This window comes from Mauremys reevesii, unplaced genomic scaffold, assembly GCF_016161935.1.
Source record: "Mauremys reevesii isolate NIE-2019 unplaced genomic scaffold, ASM1616193v1 Contig32, whole genome shotgun sequence".
In the NCBI taxonomy this organism is placed as follows: Eukaryota; Metazoa; Chordata; order Testudines; family Geoemydidae; genus Mauremys; species Mauremys reevesii.
The window spans coordinates 436,030-447,058 of NW_024100843.1; positions in this window are offsets into that span (position 1 = coordinate 436,030).

An 11,029-nucleotide genomic window follows, 5' to 3' on the forward strand; every position below is an offset into this window, starting at 1 on the left:
CTCGAATGGTGAGAATCCTAAACTGGGATGTGGAACAGCCCTGTAGGCAAACAGCAACTGCTGTAACACTAGATCCCAATTATTGGAGTGTTCATTGACGAATTTGCGGATCATGGCCCCCAAAGTTCCATTGAACCTTTCCACTAGGCCATTAGTTTGGTGATGGTACGGGGTGGCAACCAAGTGATGCACCCCATGAGTTTCCCACAGGTCTTTCATGGTCCCTGATAGGAAATTTGTTCCTGAATCTGTAAGAATTTCAGAGGGCCAACCCACCCTGGTAAAAATGTCAGTTAAGGCCTGGCACACAGTGTTAGCCCTGGTGTTGCCTAGAGCTACTGCTTCCGGCCATCTGGTAGCAAAGTCCACAAAAGTCAGTATGTACTGCTTTCCTCTGGGGGTCTTCTTTGGGAAAGGACCCATAATATCCACAGCTACTCGCTGAAATGGGACCTCCATTATGGGAAGTGGTTGGAGAGGGGCCTTGACCTGGTCTTGGGGTTTTCCTACCGTTTGGCATACCTTACAAGACCGGACGTAAGTGGCTACCGCCTTGCCCATCCCCTCCCAGTCAAAGGACCTTCCCAACCTGTCTTTGCTTCGTTTCACCCCAGAATGGCCACTAGGGTGATCATGGGCTAAGCTTAAGAGCTTTTCCCGGTACTTGGTCGGAACGAGCAACCGTTTTTGAGGATGCCAGCCCTCCTGGTGTCCACCAGAAAGAAATTCCTTGTATAACAGTCCTTTCTCCACAACGAACCGGGATCGGGTAGTAGAGCTGAGAGGCGGTGGGTTGCTGCGTGCCGCCCATGCTTTCTTGAGGCTGTCATCAGCTTCCTGCTCTCTCTGGAACTGTTCCCTTGAGGCGGGAGACACCAGTTCCTCTGGAAGCGATGTAGGTGATGAGGTTGTTTCCGTTGACTGTGGACCGCTCCCCGCTGGTGCACAAAGTGTCATTTCAGGCTCCGGCTGAGCCTCTTGGGTAGGGTTGTCTGCTGGTTTTTCCAGTTCAGGCCCGTTGTCGCCCTCTGGCGGTGGAGTTGTAATAGCTGGCGCCGGTGCTGGCGCTGGTTGCTCTTCCAGTTCCGGTTCTGGGACTGGATGTACTATGGCTGCTGTAGGTGTTGGCCTGGGATCCGGTTCCACCACCTCTGTCTGGGTCTTTGGTAACACAGACGGGTCCCGTGGATGGCTCAGGAACAGGGATGGGTCCGGCAGCTCGTCTGGCTTGGCTGCGTGTAACCACTCCCTCTGTTTTTTTGCTGTTCAATGTGTCGGGCCAAGTCGTTCCCCAGTAGCATGGGAATCGCATGGTTGTCATAGACAGCAAAAGTCCACTTCCCTGACCAGTCCTTGTACTGGACAGGTAAATGCACTGTAGGTAATGTTACCGATTTTGACATGAAGGGTCGAATTGTCACTTTGGCTTTCTGGTTGATTAATTTGGGGTCCACGAAGGTTCGGTGGATAGCTGACACATGTGCTGCAGTGTCTCTCCATGCGATGATCTCCTTTTCGTCCACTCTCAAAGTTTCCCTATGTTCTAAGGGTATTTGAGATACATCTATGTCCGGCTTTCCTTGGTGTGAAGGTGCAAGGAGTTGCACTCGGTTTAGGTTCTTTGGGCATTTGGCTTTGATATGCCCCAATTCATTGCATTGAAAACATCGCCCAGTTGATGGGTCACCGGTTTGTGTTGGTCTACTGGAGACTGGTGAGGTAGAAGAAGAGGTAGAGTGTGACTGTCCGTGGGTTGTAGGTGTGGGTTTGATTGGTCCGCGACGGTAGGGTTTAGTGTCGGTGTGTACCCTGTTGGATTCGCTCCCCTTGGCAGTAGCTTTCGTGTTGTCTACCGATGCCATCCATCTGGCTCCAATCTCTCCTGCCTCAGTGAGAGTTTTTGGTTTACCATCTTGGATGTAGCGTCTAATGTTCTCAGGAACACCATCTAGGAACTGTTCCATCAATATCAGGAGGTGTAGGTCATCTAGCTCCTTAACCTTGGATCCTGATATCCAGGAGAAATAGTGTTTTTCCAGGTAAGCAGCGTGCTCTGGAAATGACATCTCTGGTTTCCATTTCTGGGCTCTGAAACGCTGACGGGCGTGATCAGGGGTGATGCCCATTCTGAGTCTGGCCTTGGTTAGGAACAGTGGAAAGTCGTCCATCAGGTCTCTAAGCATTTCAGCTGCCACCAGGGATAATTGTCCGCTGAGCTGTGACCTCAGCTCCAGCATGTATTGTTCTTTAGGAAGATGGTATCCAATACAGGCCCTCTCAAAGTTTTCTAAAAAGGCCTCAACATCATCCCCTGCCCTGTAGGCGGGAAATTTTCTCCGAGAAGGTTGATCAGTAGGTTGAAAAGGGGTTGGATTGGTTGGCTCCTGCTGCTTAGTCTTTGCTAATTCCAGAGCCTGCTGGTGGGTCTCCCTCAGGATTTCCATTTGTCTCTTGTGCTCAGCCTCTTGTTTCTCCAGCTCCCTCTTGTGGTTAGCTTCTTCCCTGGCCCTTTCTGCAATAATTAGTTCCATCTGTCTTTGATGTTCTTTTTGTTTTTCTTCAGCCTGCAGCCTGGCCAGGTCAAGTTTGCTAATTGTTTCACCAGTACTCATGATTGTGTGCCTTCTGGTGCTGGCCACACCCCTATGCAGTCAGTGAACTGTCTGTGGTGTTTGACAGTCCCTAACCCTGGCTATGATAACTTGAGTAAAGAAAGAGAAACAATCCTTTCTATAGCAAATTGTGGTTTGTGTAATGTTACTGTTTTGTACTGAGAAAGAGGGAAAGAAAGAAAAGAAATGTCTCTGTCTCCCTCTGCCCTGAGTTGATGACTCAATACCTGTGAGAAAAGCCTGGTCTATTTCCCTCAGGGATCTGTGTTCTCCTGCCTTTTGAGCATTTCAAAAGACCCAGGAGAAAAAAAAAACCTGGCTGGAGGGTTATCTCCCCCCCCCCCAAACCTGTTTTTCCTGCTGGATGGGAATGTACTTTGGCGAGCACTTCCCCCCACCTTAGGAATCCTGAGTGGTATCTCGTCTCACAATGGACGATAGCCCCGCTCCGCAGGAGGGCTTTGTAACAGAAAGCCCTGGAAGAAACTGAAAATCTTCTAACCCTGAAAACTGCTTCAAAACTGCCTTTTTCTCAAGCTGCCTGTCCAAGCAACAAGAAAGAAAAAGAGAATAGCTCCCTTCAGCGTAGCCCAGCTGAAAAAAACTCCTTGTAACAATGGGTTCGAAACTCCGCTGCCACCATGTCCTGGTCTGCACCCTCACTTGAAACTGGGCGGTTTCAAAGTGAGGACCAGCATGTCTTCCCCCACCCCAAAATCCTAGGGTAGGTCTCCCCTTTTGCTGCCACCGCCCGGTCAATTTCGTGGGCCGGGACACCCCTGTTTCCCCCCTGTCTCCCTTCAAAGACACTCCCTGGGAACACAGATCAATTCACAGAGGAGGAACCTTCCCCCTCCCCCCTCTTCCCTCTCTCCAGCCTGCTCCGGAGACAGAGATACCTTGATTCAAAGTCCTTGAATCTCACACACACAGGGAAGCAGCCCACTTCCCCACCCCTCCCTCTCTCTCCCAGCCACTCTGGAGAGATATACACTGATTCAACTCTGTGAATCACTGAGAGAGAGTGTCTCGGCCCCTTCCCTGATCCACAGTAGAAGGGATTTAATCAAATCTTTATAGAAAGAATTTATTAAAAGAAAAACAAGAAAATACAGAATCTCTATGAGTCCAAGCTGGACACTCATAGGGTATAACCTTGCTACGTTCTGGAGAGAATCCCCTCTCCTTCTCAGTACAACCAGTACAAGCAGAATTAAGAATAATCAATAACAAACACACAGAATTGCAAACATAGGATTATTAGATAAGGACACAAAGTATCTTCCTAATACTCACTATCTTGACTAGAAGAAATTAGTTCAGAAAGGTGGAAGCTGGTAGACTTGATTAAAACATCTGGACTCTTGTAACTCCAAACGGCCAAAGACCAAGACCCCCCCAAACAGAGGGAAAAGTTCCCTCCTAGGAGTTTCAAATTCTCTTCCCTGATTGGTCCTCAGGTCAGGTGCCCACCAGGTACTATGCTTTAACCCTTTACTAACTATTCATGACAGCTAGGTTTATTGCGAGCTCGGACACCCGTGTAGGGTCCCCGTAGATTACTTAGTCTACCGGGCGTACTGCGAGAGAGTGCCTCTTGGCAATGGACCCGGCTCAGTCAGTGGCGGGACTTTCCACTGCCCCCTCGGCTGGACAAAGACACCGCCCCAGGGATGCATTCTTATACACAGATACAAACAAGTTACACATCACACCTGACGTATTGAGGGGCCACCCCTCTACGTAGCAAGGTTCAACCTTTCTACGTATTTAGGTGCCGTCTTTTACCTTGTACATGTTGGTTCGATCAAAACAACTCTATTCATCATTTTACCCTTTTGCCCCTGTCATTGGGATGGGCCAGCCTGTTCTTTGTTATCTGTGTGGAATGTACACGTATGTGAATGTTCTGATATCTAGTGTTCAGTACCTTTTAGGTATGTATCTTCTTGCAGCATCAGCCCTTTCCTTGCCAGCTTCTGTGAGCAGGGCCTGCCTCTGGCTTACAGCTTAACTTTGCTTTATGTTAGCAAAGTCTTGACCATTACTTTAGTTTAGGCCTCAGGCCTCATACCAGGCCTCTGATACCAAGGTTTATATCTTAGGGCCTCCTCTTATTACAGACGGCACCCCCCTCTCGGATCCAGCGGAGATGTGCGAGAGGGCCCGGACCTTCTACGCACGCCTTTTCTCCCCGGATCCAACTGATCCTGCCACTTGCAGAGTGCTCTGGGACGGGCTCCCGACGGTCAGCGCGGGTGCCCAGGACCGGCTGGAGCTGCCTCTCTCTCTGGCCGAGTTCTTGGAAGCCCTCTGCTGCATGCCCACTAATAAATCTCCAGGCAGGGACGGGCTCACGGTGGAGTTCTACCACGTGTTCTGGGATGTCCTCGGCCCGGACCTCATCACTGTCTGGGCCAAGTCCTTGCAGAGCGGGGTCCTCCCTCTCTTGTGCAGGTGAGTTGTGCTCGCCTTACTGCCGAAGAAGGGGGACCGAAGTGGCGTCCCGTCTCACTCCTCAGCGTGGACTACAAGGTAGTAGCAAAGGCCATCTCGCTGCGGCTGGGGGCCATGCTGGAGGACGTGATCCACCCAGACCACACCTACACCGTCCCGGGCCGTAGCAGCTTCGATAACCTGTAACTGGTCCGGGATCTCTTGGAGCTGGGGTGTAGGGATGGTCATTCACCCTCCTGTCCCTGGATCAGGAGAAGGCATTCGACAGGGTGGACCACGGGTATCTCCTGGGCACTCTGCGAGCGTTAGGCTTCGGATCCCAGTTTGTGGGTTTTCTCCAGGTGCTGTACGCTTCCGCGGAGTGTCTGGTCAGGCTCAACTGGACCCTGACCGAGCCAGTCAGCTTCGGGCAGGGAGTGCAGCAGGGGTGTCCCCTCTCGGGTCAGCTGTACGCTCTGGCGATTGAGCCCTTCCTCTGTCTCCTCCACAGGAGGTTGACGGGGTTGGTGCTCCGGGAGCCAGAGCTGCGGCTGGTCCTGTCGGCGTACACTGACGATGTGCTCCTTGTGGTCCAGGGCCCAGGTGACATGGCGCGGGTGGAGGCTTGCCAGACCGTGTACTTGGCAGCCTCCTCCGCCCGGGTCAACTGGGTCAAGAGTTCTGGCCTGGTGGTCAGGGATGGGTGGCGTGCGAGGCCATCTGTTGGAGCATGGGTCCGCTGCTCTATCTCGGCATTTACCTTTCTGCCACACATCTGTTTCCGATGGAGAACTGGCATAGTTTACAGGGCAGGGTGACAGAGCGGCTCTGGAAATGGACAGGACTACTCGAGTGCCTCTCCCTTCGAGGGAGGGCACTGGTACTAAATCAACCAGTCCTGTCCATGCTCTAGTACTGGCTTAACACCCTGGTCCCGGCCCTGGGCTTCCTGGCCGACAGTGATTCTGGAGTTCTTTTGGCCAGGACTACACCGGGTCTCTGCAGGGGTCCTTCTGCCTGCCCACTTCCCGGAACCCAGTAGGTAAGGTTTAGGTTGGATATTTGGAAAAACTATTTCACTAGGAGGGTGGTGAAGCACTGGAATGGGTTCCCTAGGGAGTTGGTGGAATGACCTTCCTTGGAGGTTTTTAAGGTCAGGCTTGAGAAAGCCCTGGCTGGGATGATTTAGTTGGGGATTGGTCCGGCTTTGAGCAGGGGGTTGGACTAGATGACCTCCCTTCCAACCCTGATATTCTATAATTCTATGATTCTATGATCATGGGGTTCACAGCATCCAGGAAGGCTTATCCTAAACTCAAAATGACAGGCATGTCCTACACCAGCTAAATTTAGAGTTTTAGGCCAGAAGTGACCATGAGATCATCCAGTCAGACCTCCTCTGTATCACAGGCCACCAACACATCCAGCACCTGCACACCAAGGCCAACACCTAAAATTAGACCAAACTATTGCAGCCCACAGGAGACTAGACTCTTACATGCCACAGCCACGGAGACCCACTCAGCCTGAGTGGAACAAAGCATAGGGGGAAAAAACTAGATCAGACTCATCATGCTTCCCCTGAGGGGGTGCTAGCCTCTGCCATCACGAAACACTTCTGTGGTCTGGCGTCTAAAAATGATCTCTTTAAATCACAACAGCCATGTTCTCCCATTTCCTGCTGCTGGATTAATGGAAAGCAATTCTTTCCTGTGTTAGCCACAGGATCTAGAATGTATTGGAGACAATTTTTTATTTCAGAAGGTGGAGAAAGCTACTGCAGGGAGGCTGTTCTAGATCTGATTTTGACAAATAGGGAGAAACTGGTTGAGAATTTGAAAGTGGAAGGCAGCTTGGGTGAAAGTGATCATGAAATGAGAGAGTTCATGATTCTAAGGAATGGTAGGAGGGAAATAGTAAAATAAAGACAATGGATTTCAAGAAGACAGACTCTAGCAAACTCAGGGAGTTGGTAGGTAAGATCTCATGGGAAGCAAGTCTAAGGGGGGAACAACTGAAGACAGTTAGATGCTTTTCAAAAAGACATTATTAAGGGCACAAGAACAAACTATCCCACTGCATAGGAAGTATAGGAAGTCTGGCAACAGACCACTCTGGCTTAACCAGGAGATCTTCAATTATCTAAAAAGAGTCCTACAAAAAGTGGAAACTAGGTCAAATGACAAAGGATGAATATAAACAAACAACACAAGTATGTAGGGGCAAAATTAGAAAGGCAAAGGCACAAAATGAGATCAAACTAAGTAGAGACATGAAGGGTAACAAGAAAACATTCTACAAATATATTAGAAGCAAGAGGAAGACCAAGGACAGGGTAGGTCTGTTACTCAGTGGGTGGGGTGGGAGAAATAATAACCAAAAATGTTGAAAAGGCAGAGGTGCTTAATGACTTCTTTGTTTCAGTTTTCACCAAGAAGGTAAATACCAGTGAAAATGAGGTAGGATCAGAAGAGGCTAAAATGAGAGGGGAGAGTTAAAAATTATTTAAACAAATTAGATGTCTTCAAGTCACCAGGGCTTATGAAATGCATCCTAGAATACTCAAGGAGCTGACTGAGGAGATTTCTGAGCCATTAGCGATTATCTTTGAAAAGTCATGGAAGACAGAGGAGATTCCAGAAGACTGGAAAAAGGGAAATAAGGACATCCCAGGGAATTACAAACCAGTCAGCTTAACTTCTGTACCCAGAAATATAATGGAGCAAATAATGAGACAATCAATTTGCAAACATCTAGAAGATAATAAGGTGATAAGTAACCACCAGCATGGATTTGTCAAGAACAAATTGTGCCAAACCAACCAGATAGCTTTCTTTGACAGGGTAAGAAGCCTGGTGGATAGGAGTGAAGCAGTAGATGTGGTTTTGATGCAGTCTCGCATGACCTTCTCATAAACAAGCTAGGAAAATGCAACCTAGATGGAGCAACTATAAAGTAGGTGCAAAACTAGTAGGAAAACCGTTCCCAGAGAATAATTATCAGTGGGTCACACTGAGGCTGGAAGGACATAACAAGTGGGGTCCTGCAGGAATCATTTTTGGGTCTGGTTCTGTTCAATATCTTCATCAGTGATTTGGATCATGGCATAGAGAGTGCACTTATCAAGTTTGCGGCTGATACTAAGCTAGGAGGGGTTGCAAGTGCTTTGGAGGATAGGATGAAAATTTAAAATGATTTGAACAAACTGGAGAAATGGTCTTAAGTAAATAGGATGATATTCAATAAGGACAAATTCAAAGTACTCCACTTAGGAAGGAACAATCAGTTGTATCATGCATACAAAATAAGAAATGACTGTCTAGGAAGGAGAACTGCAGAAAAGGATCTGGGAGCCATAGTGGACCACAAGCTAAATATGAATCAACAGTGTAATGATGTTGCCAAAAAAAGCAACAATCATTCTGAGATATATTAGCAGAAGTGTTGCAAACAAGACACAAGAAGTAATTCTTCCTCTACACTGCGCTGATTAGACCTCAACTGGGGTATTGTGTCCAGTTCTGGGCACCACATTTCAAGAAAGATGTGGACAAATTGGAGAGAGTCCAGAGAAGAGCGACAACAATGATTAAAGGCCTAGAAAATATGACCTATGAGAGAAGATGAAAAGAACTGGGTTTATTTAATTTGGAAAAGAGAGGACTTGGGAAGGAGGGAACATGATAATTTTCAAGTACATAAAAGATTGTTACAAAGAGGAGGGATTAAAAATTATCTTAACCTCTGAAGCTAGCACATGAAGTAATGGGCTTAAATTGCAGAGAGCAAGGTCTATGTTCAACATTAGGAAAAACTTCCTAACTGTGAGGGTGGTTAGGCACTGAAATAAATTGCCTAGGGAGGTTGTGGAATTTTTGGTTAGACAAACACCTGTCAGGGATGGTCTAGATGGTGTTTGGTCCTGCCATGAGTGCAGGGGACTGAATTAGATGACCTCTCGAGGTCCCTTACAATCCTATGAGTCTATGATCTCCTGTTTTAATTGGATGATTTAATGAGTCGATGACCAAAACCAACATCGTTTGTTAATCCACTGACCTACAGAATCAGTCTCAGGTGTGACACGGATTTGATCATTGTTTTCACAGATTCACAGATTCCAAGGCCAGAAGGGCCCACTGTGATTATCTAGTCCAGTGGTTCCCAAACTGGGGTTCATGAACCCCTGGGGGTTTGCGAAATGTTACAGGGGGTTCTCAGGAGAAAATTCCATAATGGCGGATGGAGCTGTCCCTAGGGATCCCAGGCAGCACTGGGCCAGCAGGCTGGAGCCCCTGGACTTCCAAGAGCTAAGCAGATCAAAGCAAGCATCTCTATCACACTGAGGAGATTTAAACTTCAAGACTCCTTATATGAAATGGAAAGGGAGGTGCATATTTTTTGCTGTTTTTAAAATTAAATAGGCAGCTAGTACTGTTTTTTAAATTATCAAGAAAAGTTTAAACTTTGTTGTAAAGTGCGGTGTTTGCCTGGACTGCTCAAGACCTGAATGCTTGTGTAGGAGGAACTGAGTTGGCTTCTTAAACATCTTCCTGCTGGTTCACATCTGATATTTCTTGATGAAACATAGGAGCCTTGTCTTATAATAGGCTTATTCAAAGTGATACAAGCTACAAAAGTGAGGTCTCGGAAGTGTGTTGCCATTTCATAATGTAATACAAATACTGTAATGATAAATAATACTAATAAATAGTGTGTAATAAGCATGTCATAAAAACAAATTTTATATTTCCAAGATCACTACTTTTATTATTTATACTCCAGTGAAGGAGAAAATCCCTGGATATATTCATTTTTAGGAGGGGGTTCGCGAGACTTGACATTTTAGTGAAAGGGGTTCACAGGTTAAGTTTGGGAACCACTGATCTACTCTGATCTCCTGTGTAACACAGGCCAGAGACCTGCCCCACAATAATTCCTGTTTGAACTAGAGCAGATTTTTTTTAAATCATCTACTCTTGATTTAAAAATTGTCAGTGATGGAAAATCCACCATGACCCTGGGTATATGGTTCCCAATAGTTAATTACCTTCACTGTTAAGCATGTATGCCTTATTTGTATTGCTTTTGTCTTAATTAGTTTAATGAAGTTAAAGTAATTTTAAACTAAGAACTAAAAATGTATGCCTAAGAACTGCTTGATAATTCCTTTTAATAAAACCCATAAAACTTGCACAGAACTGGTTTGTTCTTTCAAATTGCAACATGGATCCAGAATCAGGAGGAATCCAGCAAACTAGCTGAGTTACCTGAGCGCCACTTGGCCCTCTCCTTAACTTAGAGCCTTTTTCCCTTCACAGTGTTTATATAAAACCTTGTCTCTCTTGTTCGTCTTTGTTCCTACTGTTTAACAATACTTTTCAGAAGAGTCTGTGTTGTTGCTCTGTATTCATTGCTGGTCACAGCTGCAAAATGGAAGAACGGCAGGTGCTAAACCCAGTCAGATGTGCAGTAAGCACAGTGCATACACAGGCTGCTGTAATCCAAGGCCTGGGTGGAGACTGGGACACTTGCAGGAGTCTGTCCAGGTAAAGGGAGGGTTACCCTACGTCCAGGTTTTCCAGACGTTGCCTCTTTTTGCTCCTCCACCCTCTGTCCCAGACAGTGCAGCTCAGAAAGATCCCCAATTGGTCCTCTTCCCCTCCCCCCCCACCCTGCATTCGCATCTGATTGGTTCCTCAGAGCTGCTGGATCCCCACCCCCACCCAGGCTACAGCTCTCAGCCCTGGGGAGGGGGGAGGCCCGCCGGGAGGCACTGACAGCTGATGCTGTGTCTGGGTCTGTGCCAGCTGCCATGCCACTGTGACAAGGAGTGACACTGCCCCCTCCTCAGGAATTAGGCCCTAGGTATCCCCTTCAGCACCCCTAAATTCCCCCTCCAGTACACACACACAGACACTCCAGCACCTCCAAGTACTCACACACCCCTTCTACAACTCCAAACTGTACCCCCTCCTCCA